This window comes from Halichoerus grypus, chromosome 4, assembly GCF_964656455.1.
Source record: "Halichoerus grypus chromosome 4, mHalGry1.hap1.1, whole genome shotgun sequence".
NCBI lineage: Eukaryota > Metazoa > Chordata > Mammalia > Carnivora > Phocidae > Halichoerus > Halichoerus grypus.
Genome location: NC_135715.1, coordinates 80,281,657 through 80,300,486, shown reverse-complemented (window position 1 = coordinate 80,300,486; position 18,830 = coordinate 80,281,657). Strand labels below are relative to the sequence as shown.

The 18,830-nt window shown below is 38.5% G+C and overlaps 1 protein-coding gene across 2 annotated transcripts in view; it reads right to left on the bottom strand.

Annotated features, from left to right (window-relative positions):
- Window positions 1–18,830, bottom strand: part of LOC118538868 (uncharacterized) — a 43,055-nt gene that overhangs the window by 21,272 nt on the left and 2,953 nt on the right. For both annotated transcript variants that reach the window (XR_013447055.1, XM_078070624.1), the window contains exon 3: window positions 83–195. The gene's annotated coding sequence lies outside the window, so the exon portion shown is untranslated. The remainder of the gene's footprint in view (window positions 1–82; window positions 196–18,830) is intronic.

Below are 18,830 nucleotides of genomic sequence, written 5' to 3'. Positions count from 1 at the left end.
ATTTAGTGTTTTTATACTTTATAGCACTAATACAAAATGAGGATACCAAAGCCTTCAATAAGTGGAGTTATAATTGTCTAACCTGCTTGGTGGGATTCCAGTCTTGAGGAACAAAGAAGGAGGAAAAGTAAACTCAGCTTTTGTAGATGGAAGTGCTGCTTCCTTCTCTGAATTTCCAGTTCTTCCCTGTTGTACCTTAAAAAAAAAGGGTTATTATAGCTTATTTAATAGATAATACACTAAAGGTGTTAAATAAATTTGTAACATCAGATTTGAAATTAAATATGAAGAATGCTTTTGAAGAATATTTAATAAAATTACCCTATTTTAGAACACCATTAGGTGAAAGGCACAAAGATGGATTTGGGGATCAAAATGTTCCCAACCATTAAAAAGTTCAGACTAATGTCACTTAAAAGTCCAATAAGCTATAACTCTTCAGTCCTTTCATAAATTCCCTTAAATCTCCACAAATAAGTCCAAGATACTTGGTTATGGCTCCAGGTTTCAGAGTTCAAAGACCTTGAAGAATTTTCCCCTTCTATGTTTACTGTCATTCTAAGAAAACCACCAATGGCCATTTTAGCCATTCTGACCATTTTCTATTCAGATTCAGATTAATAACCTGTTCCTGCACTTCCATACCATTTGTTTCCTCCTCGTCATCAACAGTATCACCATCCTGCCAGTTCAGTACACCTAGAAGCTTGAAGGAGTCATCTGTCTCTTTAATAACCTCTTTTCCCTCTTTATACTCACTTTCAAACCAGTTATCTACTTACTCCATAATTTCTCCCAGATTTAGCCACCCTTTCTGCTCCTAGCAGTTCTTTTAAGTATGGTCCAGTCATACTCCTTTATACTGGTGAAATTCTTCTTTATGTTCTTTTGCCTTCATACTCACCTTCCTATCTTAAATTATCATTAATTTATTAAATTTAAACTAAGTTGCCCTACACTTGAATAACATCACACCATATTTTATGTCCTACTTAAATTCCACTGTTCAGTCTAAATTCAGCATCATTCTCTTTCCCCATGAGGCAAAGGCCAAGAAAATCTCAGATACCTTGACTCTGATACATTCAAAACATTGATTCAATTCCAGAAACCACCTACCTCTCACATAATCATTGTGTGAGAAAAAGAATATATTTGAACCATTAAAGTCAGATCTCTTATTAATACTACTGAACCCAATCCCTAATAGGTGTCTTCATATAATTAGTGTTTAACATTGACAGTTTAGAATTCCACTCCTTGAAAAAATCCATTTAAAGGCCCAGATCCTAGTGAGGGATGACGGAGGATCAGCACTAAGAAAATGAGGATAGAAAGAAAGAAATGGGTTTGACAGACACTTGAAAGGTAAACTGACAGAATGTGGTGACAAGGGAAATATACATGGTTCATCCATCAAACATTAAATATCTATAATCTATTATCTAAAAATCTATTACCAGAGGCTGAGACTAGAAAGAGAAATACAACAAAATCTCAGACCATGGGCCCAGACACATGAACAATCAGAGCAATACAATAAATGCTACGAAAAAAGTATCTGTGTGAGAAAAAATGCTATGTGAACACAGAAAAAGAAATGCAGGGTGGTGGGATGGGTTAGCCCAGTGATGGGTATTAAGGAGGGCACGTATTGCATGGAGCACTGGGTGTTATACGCAAACAATGAATCATGGAACACTACATCAAAAACTAATGATGTACTGTATGGTGACTAACATAACATAATAAAAAATAATAAAATAAAATAAAATTAATTAATTAATGAAATTAAAAAGAGAAAAAAAGAAATGCAATATTCTTTCTGCAGATGTCAGGAATATTGAGAGTTGACAGTATGGTTTCAACTGTTCCCCTGAGCTCCAGTAATTTATATCCGATGTCTTACATATCTAATAAACAACTCAATCTTACCATGGCCAAAACAAAGCTACTGATTTCCCACTATCCCCTGATCTGATCCTCTCCAAGTCTTCCCCATAAGTAAATAGCACCATCATTTACTGAGTTGCTCAAGGAAAAAAAAAAAAGAAATCCTAGCAATTAGCCAATAGATATGACCATCCTATGTCAATTTTACCTTTATGATACATACCGAGTTCAATCACTGATTATGTCTACCCCTAAAATCCAGGTTAAACCTACTACCACTTCTCAACTGTTCTGCTAAATTTTCTGTTTTAGTCTTACCTCTGTAAAATCCATCCTCTATATACAGGCAAGCAATCTTATTAAAAAGTGTAAATCAACTCATGTCTCTCCCTTGCTCAGAATTCTCCAATAGCTTCCCAATGCAAACAGAATAAAACCGAAATTTATCATGGTCTACAAGGATTTACACTGCATTTAGGTTTTATTCAAATCTGTATCCCAAATACCTAAAAACAGTGCCTGGCATGCAATAAGTGCTCAGTATATATTTTTACTTGATTGACTTTGGGACTCAGCTTAAATTCAAAGTCTTTCATAGGACATGGAGTTTATAACTACATAATTTTTGGCCCAATTATCTAATTAATCACTATTTTTCCCATTAAGTGAGAAAAACTCTAAGATCACAAAGTCTAGGTCTATAATGCTCCCCTCCCCTCCCTACTCAAGCCTGAAATGCTTCCTGGCATAGTCAACACTCAATTACACGCTGGGAAGGGGAAAGGGAGAAGAGTTGAAGAAGAGAAGTTGAAGAGAGGGAAAAAAAGAGAAAGAAGAGAGCACAGATGAAAGATTATTTACAATAAGGGGAAAAGCAAGAAAGGCATCAGGAAGACTCAGTACATTTTTAAACATGTAAAAATTATTTCTGTTTCCTCACTTAGTTTTCCTTTTCTCCTTAATTTCTTTGTAAAGTACTCATTAATTCTGAAAATCTTTGCCATTTTAGCAACTCCCCTAATCAACCAGCATCAACTTGTTTGTCTTCAGACGTTGCACACAGGATTACACAGCCTCAAAACTTGTTTAACCAGAATGGGACTACTTTTTTTTTTAACATGATCTAATATTTTGAGAAATGACTATAAGACACCATGACAGATTTCCTAAAAACAAAGTCATGTCAGGTCTTACATATCCATACAAAAGTTGAATGAAGCCTATAACCTTGAGAAGCTAAACATTTATCCAAATTATGTTACCAGTGTACCAAAACTTAAATTAGTTTGTGAAATTTCCTTCAGCTGGCCTTCATAACATTATTTATAATATCTAAAAAGACATTAGAAAGCAGAGAAAAAGTAAAAACATAACAGAAGAAAATATCCCAGAAATGAAGGATATACGCTTCCAGAGTAAGACGGTACAAATAAATGCTTGATACAATAAGTGATAATAGACCAAGACACATAGTTGTGAAATTTCAAAGCATGGTGACAAAGCTTATACTTATCCACAGAGGAAAACAAAATCATCTATGCATGTGTGTGCACGTACAGACATAAAAGTATTTTCAGAGAAGATTGTAGTCAATTTTTTCTTACACATATATGTCATCTGTTCCCACAAGTCACTCTTTCTTTGCCCCTCACTCCAAATTAAATAATTACACAATTGTTTTTGCACCCAATTAAGCGATTTTATTTTTTATACCTATTAAACTTTATCTCCTTTCATTTCACTAAAAACAAAAACCAAAAAAAACAACAAAAATCTTATTTATATCGAAGTATATAAAAGATTGTAAGAATGTCAAAATTTAAGAATCAATGACGCATTATAAAAAACACATTGGGGTTCATTGGTACTACTTTACCTACTTGTTAGTATGTTTGAAAATTTACTTAACAAAAAGGAAAAAACGTTATTTAAAGAGGGGGGTAAGTTGCTTGTCTCTCAGTTGATTAAGGACTTAAAGAAGTGTCTTTGCTGTAGACATGAAAAGAACTTAAATTATGATTCTTAAATCTGTTCCTTTTTCCATTCACTAGTTTAAGATGGTTTCCTCATTCATTTCATCCTTACAGTACAGCAATAGCTCTTTACCTGGTCTCTGATTTCCTTTTCTCCTCCTCCTAAAGTCTACCCTTCTAAAGAACACTTGTCAGTTCTTTTCCTAAAAACTAGATTTGCTCAGGCTATTCTCCCACTCAAGAACTTTCAAATGGCTTCCTATTGCCTACACAAATGTCTGCAGGCTAGTTTAAGATTAAGGTCTTTCCCATCAAGGCCCACATCTACCATTTCCAGGCTTCTCTCCTATAATATCTCTCATCTACCCCAACTCTCCTTTCACACTATCTGGTTTTGCTCATATTGCTCTCTCTGCCTACAACGTTCTATATTCCCCTCTCTTCTACTAATGAAAACTTACTCATCTTTCAGTTATCATGTTTGAATCCTTCTAGACGCTCTGCACCGTAGGATAACCCACTCTATCCTCTGAACTCCCTACTGCACTTTGATAATACCACTAACATAACATTTCTCACAATATATCATGGTTCATATATACACGTCACTCAGATCATGAGCTCCTTGAATACAGAGACCCTGTCTTACTACAGTATCTAGCACAGTGCTGTGCACATTAGAGGTGCTCAGACATAACAGGAAAATTAGGGAAGTGCTTTTCTTTCTGTCTCACCGACCCTAATAATTGTAATTCAAATAGTGGACTAGTAAATAAGAGCTTAGACTTTCTTTTTGCTGTTGTTTAAGATTTTTTATTTATTTATTTGAGAGAGAGAGAGAGAGAGAGAGCACAAGACGGGGGAGGGTCAGAGGGAGAAGCAGACTCCTGGCTGAGCAGGGAACTTGATCCTGGGACTCAATCCTGGAACTCCAGGATCATGACCTGAGACGAAGGCAGTTGCTTAACCGACTGAGCCACCCAGGCACCCTGAGCTTAGACTTTCTTTTTCCAACTACACCTTACACAGCTGCCAGAATTGTTACTTATACATCACTTCCAGAATTATATTACTTATAAGGCACTTTCTTGCTCATAAATAGGCAATAATTCCTCCAACTTGTCCTTGTTTCTAGTCTTTCTAGAACTGAACCACACCCTACAAAGCCACCTCTCTTCTACTCCTTCCCAAAAAGAACTCATCCAAGAAGGCTAATTTCTTAAATAATACTCTCATCAACTATCTACTCAAGCTGAGTTTCTTTCTTTGCCCAAGCCATTTCCTAAACTATAATAATTTCTCTTCTGTTCTCCACACCCACAAGGTTCTGATTAAAATGGCATATACTTCTCTAATACTGCATCTTTAGACTTTAAAAAAATACAGAAATAGAAAGGAACTATATATAGCTTTCAATATTATTTCTAATCCCAGGGTACTTTCTCATCAACTCATTTCTCCAATTTCTATAGCATTTTGTCTAAAATAAACATTTTTGTACCTAATAATGCCTAAGAAATTTACCTCTGCATATTTGGGATACACATTACATTATTATAATATTTTTTTGTATTCTCCAGAGCTTCAGGATAGATAGTAAAAGACAACTCAGGCTTTTTTAAAGAATAATAGTCCTACAGAAATTTGAACAAGGATATTTCTTTATTTAAGGTGATAGAAATTTGTCTGAAATTTAATGTCAAATTGCAGCCTAAAAATGCCAAACATTCCCATACAACCAGTAGTTGAAGATATTGAGCAACATCAATAAAATATGTCCTACAGACCACAATATACATAAAAAGTGTGAGCCACACACATGATTAAAATACACACCCTAGGATGACTCAGTCGGATAAGCCTCATACTCATGATTTCTTCAGCTCAGGTCATGATCTCATGGGTCATGAGGGTGAGCAGCCCATTGGGCTCCCCGCTCAGCAGGAAATCTGCTTGAGATTCTCTCCCTCTGCCCCTCCCCCCACTCGTGCACGCTCTCTCTCTCTCAAATAAATATTTAAAAAATAATAATTAAAAAAATAAAATACATACGCTATTTCTACATCAGCATTTCTAACAGGTTAATAATATTTAATGCACATTATCAAGGCAAGAAAAACCATTAAACTATACCCATCATATTCAAATCTTTACTCATTCAGAACCAAACAAATCAGAATGGAACAATGACCTCCTCTCATATAACCAAAAGAAACATCAAAATAATTTTGGTAGACAGTATGTATATAAAAAAACTCATTCACGGTGACCACTTTTTTTTTTTAGAAGATTTTATTAAGTTATTTGAGAGAGAGCGAGAACACAGAGGGAGAAGCAGACCCCTGGGGAGCAGAAAACCCGTTGTAGGACTCGATTCCAGGACCCTGCGATCATGATCTGAGCCGAAAGCAGACGCTTAATGGACTGAGCCACCCACGCGCCCCACAGTGACCACTTTCAATAAGAGACCAGCACCTAGGAGTGTCTTTTTATTCTTTAGTTTCAGAGGTCTACTGCAAAAAGACAAAGTATACAGAACCGGGCAGTTTACAAAGGCACCTTGTTTTCATTTCTGTTAGAAAAAATAAAAAGGACCACTGCAAACGAACTATTTTATCATCAAGACAACTTTTCTACCTGTTCATTGTAAACAAGTGTAACGATATATTCAATCCTTAAACAAGATAGCACTGAAAAGAACCTGATGACTATTTAAAACAGAATAGACATCATTACACACTTTCAAAAGATTTACAGCAGAACAAGAACCAAATACTTACCCAAAGTAGGATGTAAATTAAAATTAAATTCTCTACCCAGAACTGTGTCCCGCAGAGCGGCTACATCTGCGGCTATAGCACACGTATTACATAAGCCAGTATTGTGGGGGACAGGGCTGCAGGCCCAAAAGGGTCACAGGAAAGTGCCTGCCCGCAGAAGTTCCCTGAGTATATAACTTGATCTAAAAGTCACTCCCAGTCTTCATTCCAGTCTTGTTCAAAACAAGAATTAAGAACTAAGAATTAATAAGGTAAAGGAAAAGGTACACAATCAGGTTTCGAAAAAAGTTTGTAGGTTGCTGTGTATCCTAGAAGAACGAAAATACGACATTATTCTTTGGATTGGGTCTGTGATCATATGGAATGGAGAAGTCAGAAGTCAGACTTGATACCCAAGTGGGAATATCGACCTGCAAGTCACTACCTAAGCCTAATCCTTTTAAGTTATTAATTTTAAAAATCAGTTTTATCCTATTCTGTTGAGTCTTTCTTAGAGACTCTCAAAAATGCCTAAGCTTCAGGATAAATACCCAGTAGTGCAATCGCTGGGTCGTAGGGTAGCTCTATTTTTTATGTCTTGAGGAACCTCCATACTGTTTTCCAGAGTTTCTGTACCAGCTTGCATTCCCACCAACAGTGCAAGAACCACAACCTCGCCAACACTTGTTTCCTGTCTTGTTAATTGTGGCCATTCTAGCTGGTGTAAGGTGGTATCTCTCATATGTGGAACATAAGGAATAGAGCAGAGGACAACAGGGGAAGGGAGGGAAAACTAAATGGGAAGGAATCAGAGAGGGAGACAAACCATGAGAGACTCTGGACTCTGGGAAACAAACTGAGGGTTACAGAAGGGAAAGGTTGGGGGGATGGGGTGACTGGGTGATGGGTAATAAGGAGAGCACCTATTGGGATGAGCACTGGGTGTTATATGCAACTAATGAATTGTTGAACACTACAACAAAAACTTAGGATGGCTGTATGTTGACTAACTGAACATAATGAAAAAATTTTTAAAAATGCCTAAGCTGCTTGAGACATCTTAAACTATGATACATTACACCAATAATTTTATTGTCATACAGATAATAAGCAGTATGCCATCTTTCTTACCATTTTTTAAAAGAAAATTGGGAAAAATAAGTCTCCAAGTCTGATAAAAATTATACCATGATCTAAAATGAGAGCTTAGCTTTTGGTATGAACTTTTATGTCCAACAAACATATGCTATAATGCAAAATAAAATCACAACATATAGCAAGAATAGTTTTACTTGGCATTTGTTAGCATAATAGGCTATAAATTCACATGCTTGCAAAAATGGAGATAAAAAACAACAATCAGCAAATTTGGAAGGAGGCTGAAGGTTTGGGAAAAAGGTAGCTATTTCCACTTTAATCTCATCCTTTGAGTAGTGGTATGGGAGCAGACTCAAGAACAAAAAATGAGAGCAACCAAGGATAATTTACTAAAATTCACCTTAAAAATTGAATCTGCCATCTTGGATCTCTGTACCTGGTATAACTTCCATAGTACAGTCTTCAGCCCAAGTTAAATAACATATTTCCCCATTAAGATACCACGTAATTTTTCATTGAGAGGCCATATAAAGACAGACTAGCTGTGACTAGTCTATGACTTGAAACTAAGAACATCGGATAATCATTAATATGAAACTGAAAGGGAAGGTAGGGAAAAAACAAACATGGTAAAGAGAATGAAAATTTTAAACTATCTTATACATTTAACCACCTTAATGGTGAAAAAGTTATTTATCTGGGGAGTAAGTTTGAGACTGTAGAAAAGGCTGGGGTATTCTGGAATAGTTACTTAATTACTGTAATTTTATTTGTAGTAGAGGTAACTGGTATAACTTCAAGTCCATTCGTAACCTCTTTTGTTTTTCACAGTAAGCTTTCCAGGTATCTTCATTAAAATCATAATTTAAATAATAAGATCAGCATCTAAAGATATATCACAGTGTTAGTGTACAAATATCTCAATTCTATTTTTATGTAGCATATAAAATCTAATAAACTATAAAAATATAAATCTTGTGTAGGTTTTATCACCCCCTCTAATTTCCCCAATTCTCCCAATTGTGAACATAAAGCAACAGGACTATAAAAATTATTTTTATATAAAAATAAGTATTTTATATATAAATATTATTTATATAAAAAAAGTATTTCCTTTAAGCCAGAGAGTATTATGCTAAGCAATATAAGTCAGTCAGAGAAAGACAAACACTTTATGATTTCACTCATGTGGAATTTAAGAAAAAAACGAACAAAAAAGGGGAAAAAGTATTTCCTTTAGAAATGGCATTAAGGAGGGCATGTGATGTGATGAGCATTGGGTGTTATAATCATTGAACATTATATCAAAAACCAATGATGCACCATACTTTGGCTAATTGAATTTAAATTTAAAAAAAAAAGCACCATTGTAAAGTAAAAAAAAAAGAAATGGCATTATAATAAAAAATATGCGAGTCTACTTTGATATTATGCACGAAAGGGTGGCCTAAAAAAAAAATCCATTTAGGGTGACTGAATCTTAAAGTTCCAGTAGTCCAAGGCTTTGCCCCAGATGGTTGATAAGAGGGACTCTGTTATAAATAAGTTTTAAATCATGTGGCCTTGAGAGAGGGAAACTGAAGAACTCCATAAAAATCTTTTTGCTCCTTCCTGCTTCTATTCTTGCTAGGAACTGCACCCCCCACTTTATACATGCCCCATAGGGCAAATAGTGTATGTCTTCCTTGTAAGGGACAGAGTTAATAATTTCTTTAGAGTCTTCCAGCAAAATAGACAACATCTAAGGAAGGACCAGGTGAGAATGACCAGAAGAAATCATCATACACACATTCCAGACCATTGGTGCTAGACATTTCTATCCCAAAACTCCCTGGCTTGAAGGAATAATTGACTTATGAAGGACACTTGGGAACTTGTCCATGTTCTAACCAGTTCCTGGATGCCTGAGAGGACATATACACTGTACTACAATCCTCAGGAAAAACCCCAGACCCAGAGCAAAGACAAGGCTCTCTCCTTTCCTTTCTAAGTCTCCCAGATACTCTGCCAGTCCCTGCTCTCTCTATATACCTTCAGTAAACTCTGCTCTCATCTCCTGCTGGCTTGCATTTGATTTCTATCCTGTGTGTAGCCAAGGAACTTCTTGGCTGGTCCTGCAAGACACCCTCTCTAGGTCCTTGGACCCAGCCTGCCTGTATCAGCCTGGGAATTTGGGTGTTGTCAATAAGGGCATCAGGTTGTCCTTATTAAATATATGTGGCTGAGGTTGGAGCTCCAGCATTAACCTGTAGGCAGGCCCTCTAATAATGGCCAATTACTATAAGCCCTTTGCCTCAGTTGTTGGCTTGGTTGGTGATGGGCATGTTTCTTTGGCTTGTAGGGTTTACATTAGCCAAACAAATGGCATGCAGGCCTCAGCATTTGCCATGTTTAATTAAAACTATAGCTTCTTTGGGGCTCGTGGGTGACTCAGTTGGTTAAGTGTCTGCCTTCTGCTCAGGTCATGATCCCAGGGTCCTGGGATCGAGCCCCACACTGGGCTCCCTACTCAGCAGGAAGCCTACTTCTCCCTCTTCCTCTCCTACTCCCCCTACTTGTGCTCTCTCGCTCTGTCAAATAAATAAATAAAACCTTTAAAAAGAAAAAAAGAAAAAAAAGAAACATTGCTGGGGCACCTGGGTGGCTCAGTCGTTAAGCGTCTGCCTTCGGCTCAGGTCATGATCCCAGGGTCCTGGGATCGAGCCCCACATCGGGCTCCCTGCTCAGCGGGAAGCCTGCTTCTCTCTCTCCCACTCCCCTGGCTTGTGTTCCCTGTCTCGCTGTGTTTCTCCCTGTCAAATAAATAAATAAAATCTTTAAAAAAAAAAAAAAAAAAAAAAAAAAGAAACATTGCTTATTTGGAGGGTTTGGGCCTATTACAGACCAATGGAAAGCACTTAATAATAATAAGACAACAGTCAAAAGAATGGTGTGCAGCTGCAGTCAACAAGCTTTTGTTGTCTGATACTGGTTTTCCTCTGGAATACATCATCATTACGGGGTATGGTGTTGATTTTATTATTATCTCTGTGATTTTTATTTAATAAGTGGAATTTTCTATCTACCTTTTTTGGTATTCCACATTGTCTATGGGAATGGCCCTGGAGAACTAATTTTAATTTCCTAAAGGGGATCAGAAGGAGAGCCCAGTTTAATTATGTACCTCTTATAACTAAATATTCAGGAAGACTTTTTTGTTGTTGGGGACGCCTGGGTGGCTCAGTCGGTTAAGCGTCTGCCTTCGGCTCAGGTCATGATCCCAGGGTCCTGGGATCGAGTCCTGCATCGGGCTCCCTGCTCTGCAGGGAGCCTGCTTCTCCCTCTGCCTCTGCCTCTCTCTCTTTCTGTCTCTCATGAATAAATATATAAAATCTTAAATAAAAAAAAAAGAAGACTTTGTTGTTGTTTTGGGGATTTAGGGTTTATTGAGTGGTAGAAGTTTAGACTCAAATGGGTCCCATATTAGATGACTACTACCTGGCCCATGGGGCAATCAATGGTTAATGAGTCCCAGGAGAGTATGCACCTTCAATCAGGACTCCAGGTCTTACGGGATGAAGATGAAATTAAAAGTTTAGAGAGATAGGGAGAGCCATATTAAAGGGGTCTTTGTATACATGGAAGTAAAACATAACCCCCTTAAAGTATAAGAAAGAATAATGGTAAAGTTTGGGGGGGCTTTTGTTTTGTTTTTTAATTAATTTTTTAATTAACATATAATGTATTATTTGTTTCAGGGCCACAAGTCTGTGATTCATCAGTCTTACAGAACACACAGCACTCACCACAACATATACCCTCCCCAATGTCCATCACTCAGCCACCTCATCCTCCCACCCCTCTCCCCTCCAGCAAACCTCAGTTTGTTTCCTAAGATTGAGTCTCTTATGGTTTGTCTCCCTCTCTGGTTTCATCTTGTTTCATTTTTCCCTCTCTTCCCCTATGATCCTCTGCCTTGTTTCTTAAATTCCACATATCAGTGAGATCATACGATAATTGTCTTTCTCTGATTCACTTATTTTGCTTAGCATAATACCCTCTAGTTCCATCCACGTCGTTGCAAATGGCAAGATCTTTCTTTCTTTTCTTTCTTTTTCTTTCTTTCTTTCTTTCTTTCTTTCTTTCTTTCTTTCTTTCTTTCTTTCTTTCTTTCTTTCTTTCTTTCTTTCTTTCGTTCTTTTGATGGCTGCAATTGGAAAGTTTTTTAAAGTTGGTTTATCAGTCAGGATTTTTCAGAGATGCAAGCCAGGAAATCCAAAATCTGCCTGATGAGCTAGTAGGATGCAAACCAGGAGAATCATTGCTGCAGTTACAGTCTAAAGGCAGTGTGCTCTATAACCATGAAGGACTGATATTACAGATGAAATTGGAAAGCAGTCTGCTGGAGAATTTTCTCTTGCTCAAGGGAGGCTAGTCTCTTTGTTCTACTCAGACCTTCAACTGATTTGATGAGGCCCACCCACACAAGAGAGGGCAATCAGCTTTACTCAAAGTCTACTGATTTAATTGTTAATCCCATCCAAAAATGCCCTTACAGAAACATCTAGAATAATGTTTGACCAAATATCTGGGCACTCTATGGCCCAGCCAAGTTGACACATAAAATTAATAATTATGGTTGTGAATTAGGTCTTAAGGCTTGGGGCAAGAAGAGATTCATTAGTCAGACTGGAATCTGAAAAAGTTGTTGTTTGAGGAGACCATATGTCTCTCATTTAAACTATCTGGGAACTATCAAGGACATAAAAGTTTTACTAAATACTTTTTTTTAAGAACCCAGCACTGTGTATTCTGAGAAGTAAAATTTGTACCTTGGGAAATGTCTGTAACTCTGAAGAGAATAAAGAACATCCTGGCAAGGCTTCCTATTGTGGTAGATTTTTATTTATATTTTGGTGTATGTGAGGCAGGAGATTCCAGAGTTCTTTACCCTGAAGGGGACAACTCTCAGCAATGATCCAAAAGTTTGTAATGAATGTGCAGATGGGACCATTTGATGGCCAGAGGATCCAATCTAGTGCTAAGATGACTGCCTTAAGTTTGACCGACTGCACTGATCCCTAGTCCATCTATTATCAGAGATATCTTGGCTACAGGATGAAAGGCAGTAATATTCCACTGAGCTCCATTTGTGACGGTGGCAATGCTGTCCATAGAGTCTATATATTTCCATCTCTGCTCACTCAATTTATTTCAAGGGACTCACTGGGTAGCCAAGTGATCTTGAGGAGAGGTGACCTCCCCTGGCACTGTGGCATCTGACAATGGACTAAGAACAGGGAAGGCCTTCCCATCCTGTAGGTGGAATATGCCAGAGGGCCTAGGATTCCCTCCATCCTGTCTTCAGGAGACCTGTATAGCCATGTTGAGCTTGTGATATACTGTTTCCATGATCCAAAGCATAATGGGCAGCTGGGTATGGATGGTCACAGGTTCAGGGTCTGTGAGAGCCCTTATTTCCAGGACATCCCAGTATGTAGCCAGCAGTTTTCATCTTTTTTTATTTTTTTTATTTTTTAAAGATTTTATTTATTTATTCATGAGAGAGAGAGAGAGAGGCAGAGGGAGAAGCAGGCTCCCAAGGAGCAGGGAGCCCGATGCGGGACTCGATCCCAGGACCCTGAGATCATGACCTGAGCCGAAGGCAGACGTTTAACCATCTGAGCCACCCAGGCGCCCAGCAGCAGTTTTCATCTTAATAGATTTTATTCCAGGCCCAAGAGGACCAACTTCTTGCACCAGAGGCTTTGGGGCAACTTATAACATTATATGTGATCCAGAGACCCCAAGGGGCATGAGAAAAGGAATCAAACCTCTCCACTGAAGGAGTCTCTGAGGGCACTAATGGAAGTAACTGTTGATTTTAATTTGGACAGATTCTAAAGTATTTGTTGGAGAAACCCACTTAAAATAGGTTGATTTGTAAGTAGCAGCACCAGTGAGATTAAGAAAAATTTGTAAATGAGGAGTATGTTGCCACCAGAACCCAAAAGAGATTTGTATGTCCTTAATTTTCCTTAATGAATGTGTCCAATGAGTATCCTTGGAGGACGGTCATCACTGTAATGTCATCCTGGCGTTGTGGAGAAAAGCAATGTAGTTAAGATCCTGTCTGTAAAGATTATGGATTATGTGTGATAGTAAAGCTGTGAGGAACCCCATGGGCAGCCTGGAAAGAGTATATTGTGTCCCTTTGGAGGTGAGGCAAACTGCAGCTGAGAAAAATTGGCACTGAACAGAATATATTAGATAAATCTGTAATAGTAAAATATTTACCGGTTGTTGATTGGATGGAGTCAGTAATTTTAATAATACTGGGCACTAGGTATAAAATAATTACTGGATGAGACCACAAAATTAGGGTTGCAGTAATCAATCCTGAGTCACCCATGCTTTTTTTGTTATTTAAAATCAGACAAAATTGAGCTGTTAAAGAATCAGTGGGGATAGTCACTCTTTTATCAATTAGGTCTTTTTTTTTTTTAAGATATTATTTATTTATTCGACAGATAGAGAGCACCAGTAGGCAGAGTGGCAGGCAGAGGGAGAGGGAGAAGCAGGCTCTTCGCTGAGCAGGGAGCCGGATGTGGGGCTCAATCCCAGGACCCCAGGATCATGATCTGAGCCAAAGGCAGCTGCTTAACCAACTGAGCCACCCAGGTGCCCCTATTAATTAGGTCTTTTACAATAGTTTTACTCCATAAAGGCCCTGTTCTAACCTACATTGGGCCATATTAACTGGAGGTCTATGGAGGTCTCACTATTATCCTGCCAGTTTGTAAATGTCAAAAACTTAATTTAATTTTAATTGATTCCTCATTGTGTTAGAGGATCTATGTCCAACCTGGGATATTTTAGAGCAATAAGTACTATGGTTATGGGAAATTTAGGCAAGGCTATGGTTAAAGTGACACATACTTATTTTTCTCTATTTTATATTTTGTGCCTTTCCTAAGATTATAGGGGGTACAATGTTTATACTTAGTGGGACCCCAGGTATAACTGTAATTTGAGCCCAAGCATTGATTAAGACCATGAAGCTTTGTCAGTTGGTGCATTTTAGCAGATGTTGAAGTTAATTTAGAACCTATATTGTTGAGGCACAAAAGCCCTTTTGTTTTTTGTCATATGAAGTCTTTTAGTAAATTTTCCACTTACAATTGAGTCAAATTAAATATATATACTTTATTTACTTTTTATTTTCCACCCTGCATCTACATTTCTTTGGGTGCTTTTTTTTTTTTTTTTTTTTCCTTTTTCTTTTCCTTTTTTTGGTTAGTTTATTTGTTCGTCTTAGTCTTTTAGTTGCCTGAATCCACAATTTCTAGTTTCTGTCTCTGGCTAATAACACTATGTATGTACCTTCTAAGTGGTTACAGCAAAAGCAGGGGAGAGGGAGGAGCCCCTAATAGGTGGCACTTCCTCCTTCCAAGCCATCCAAATACGCCTCCCAAAGATTGGGGGTTTGTACTTAGAGAGCTATAACAGCCTCTTCTTGGGATAGTGCAGTTAGCTCTTGGTCTGAAGTACCAATTCTTTTTCATTGTCTTTTTGGTAAAATCTTTAAAAATGACTTGTATGTCCAGGCAGGTAAAAATTTTAGTTTTTGTTTTAGTCTCCTGTTTGTCCCAAACTATTTTGACCTTTGAGTATTTACCAAAGGACTTGGTGGTCCCAAATGGTCCTATCTGTAGGGGGTGGCCGCCCTGTCTATGATGTCTAATTTGACCTCGGAGGGGTCCACATCCACTTCCAGGAGAGCAACAGTGGCCTTATCAGTACTTTGAGGATCCAGATTTTGAGCATAAGGCCCTTGGTGTGCTGGTGAGCAGCACTACTCAGAAAGGCCCATGAGTGTTGCCCAGAGTTTTACATTCCTGAAACAATGGCATGACTATCTCAGGGGTCTTAGATAGAGTAGGGATAGTGTCCCCCAAACTTTCCCTTTTCATTAAGCTTTGTGCTATTGGCTTCCATCCATGTGGCCTCTCCTACCCCGCTGAGTCATGCAGTTAGACAAGCAACAGCATAACAACCATTTCCTTTACCACAGGACCTGTGGGTGCCATGGTCACGAGGATACCTCATATTGACCCTATGAATGGCTTGAGAAGAGAGTAGTCTCCTACATAGTGTGGAACAGGCCAAATAAAATGATTCTGTTATAGGATATAATGACTTCATTGGCCCCACCACTTGCTGACCAGTAGGCTAATCAGACCCATCCCCTGCCACTTGGATGGGATCATACCTTACTCCCTTCAGAGGAACCTTTTAACAATCAGAAGTACCCAATTAATTTGAGCTGCCCCCAGGTGCTCTGTCCTGGACACTTAACACCTTGACTCAGAGAGGACACAAGGGAGGGCTGTTCATAAATTTCACAATTTGTGGAGTAGATTCACAGCAACATCTGGTAGAGGCAACAAAAAGCAGCTATGGCCCACAGCACCAACACGCCAGCTGGTGGCACACCTGCTCAGGTAGCTACTGCTCTCTGAAAGAACCTGTAAGTCAGAAAAGTCTAGTGACATGTCATTTGGTCTGGAAGCAAACCATCCTGCTTTGCTGGGCCAATTGTTTTGGTAGGTTTTATTTATCATGATTATTTATTATTATTATTTAGGTATGGTAAGGCCAATAGATCAGGAGACAACTGACACTGAAAAGATAGTTTATTTTACTCAAAGTTCTCAAGAGAAGAAGTACACATCATGTGGGGGCAAGAGGGTGGCAGTGGGGGACAAAAAATGACCAATGGTGAGGTCAAGAGACAGAAAGGGCGAAGAGGAACGTGTACACAAAAGATTTTATGATGATTTCCTTGGGAATGAATGGATTAGGCAAGGTAACCAGGGTTAGGATTGGCTAGTTTGAATCATTTCAGCAGGCTCGTGGGCATAGGGGCTTCCCCTGTCTCGTATCTGGCCCTGGAGTGATTAGGATAGGTATATAGCAGCCCATAGTGTGAGAGCCTGATAAAGAAAGTGGTTGGGGTGTGGATTTAATTAGCTACTCAAGAAGGGGAATTGACTAGCCTCCAGCCAGAGCTTCAAAACTGAGTCAAGATAGCATTTATAAGAACTATATTACAAGAATCCACTGGTCTTGTAATTTGTTCCAACATGTGCTCAGTGGTGGGGTAAAGAGTGTCTTCCCCCAAATTCATGTCCACCTGCAACCTGTATGTGTATAATCTTATTTGGAAATAGGTTCTTTGAAGATGCAATTAAGTTAAGGTGATGTCATACTGGATTAGAATGGGCCCATATCCAATCACTGTTGGATTGGGCCCATAACTAATCTTCCTTATAGGAAAAGAAGAGGACACAGATAGACACATAGAGGGAAGAAGGCCATATGAAGATGGAGGCAGAAATTGAGCAATGCATCTGCAACCTAAGGAATGCCAAGGATTTCCAGGAGCCACCAGAAGCTAGGAGGAGGCAAAGGAGTTTTCCCTAGAGTCTTCAGAGGACATGTGGCCGTAGAAACAGCTTGATTTTAGACTTCTGGCCTCAGAACTGAGAGATAATAAATTACCAAGTCACTTATAATGGCAGCCCTAGGAAACTAATACAGATTTTGATACCAGGAAGTAGGGTGCTCCTGTAACAAATACTTGAAAATGTTGAATGTGGCTTTGGAATTGGGTAAGGGATAGAGCCAGAAGAATTTTGAGGCACAAGATAGAAAAAGCCTAGAATGCCTTGAAGAGAGGGTTAGTGGAAATACCTATGGACATTAAAGGTTATTCTGGTTAGAGCTAAAAGATAAGCAAGGAGCACTGTAGAGAACACTTCTATCCTCTTTAGAGAATACATATATTGACATGAACAGAATTTTAGTAGAAATATGAAAGTTAAAGGTGCTTCTGGGCAAGAACTTAGAAGGAAATGAGAAACATGTTATTGGACACTAGAAGAAAAGCAATTCTTGTTTTAAAGTGGTAGAGAACTTGGCTGAATTGTATTCTACTGTTTGACAGAAAGTAGAACTTAGAAGCAATGAACTTAGATATTTAGCTGAAGAGATTTCTAAGAAAAGTGTTGTAGGCACAGACTGCTTCTCCTTGATGCTTACAGTAAAAAGCAGAAGGAAAGAAGTAAATTAAGAAAAGGATAGTTAAGCAAAAAGGAGCCAGCTCTTGATGATTTGGGTGGTTCTCAGGCTATCCAGATTACAAAGGATTCAAATATTAAGAAATTCACTGTTGGGGGGGAAAGTGTGCTCTGAAAAAAGGGGCCAAGGGTGTGGCTGGACAATCTTTTGCTGAAGAGATTGGGCTTGTGACTCATGGATCCAACTGGCCATCTCAGCAGAAGCAAGAATAGAGATGGGGTTATCCAGGAAAGATCTATGGAGGACCCTCTTGTCTGAGGACTGAAACCCCATGAAATGCACAGGAAGCTGACAAGGGTTCTGAGAATGTTATACCAGGAAAACTACTGGAACCTGAACTCCAAGGAACAGAGATGGAAGAAAATGAAGGGAGGCTGTGGGACTTCCAAAATCCTAAAGTAGGACATGGGCTGACAGAGGTTCTCAACTATAGACATGCTTTATCCCCCAACTTTTAAGTTTTATTGAAAGGTAAACATGAGGGGTGCCCGGGTGGCTCAGTTGGTTAAGCATCTGCCTTCGGCTCAGGTCATGATCCCAGACAGGGTCCTGGGATTGAGCCCCACATCGGGCTCCCTGCTCAGTGGGAAACCTGCTTCTCCATCTCCCTCTGCTGCTCCCCCTGCTTGTGCTTTCTCTTTCTGTCAAATAAATAAAATCTTAAAAAAAAAAAAGGTAGATATGATGTATCAGGTAAAAGGAACCAAGTTAAATAGGCTATTAGTGTGAGCTTTTATATTTATCTGGCTAAGAATCACTCTGTGTTTATTGTTTGCTGTGGCTGTAGGTATCAGAGGCTAAAATTTCCTCCAGTGTTCTTATTTTAGTCTCCTCTTCTGTGTTTGGGTTTCCCAGCAGATTTCTTACATAGATTCTGAGCCCTACAGTTCTTTAAGTTGTATTATATATATCATATATATATATGTGGTGTGGTGATAATATGTGGGAGGAGGGGAAGTACTGTATAATCCTATAGTCTTTTATT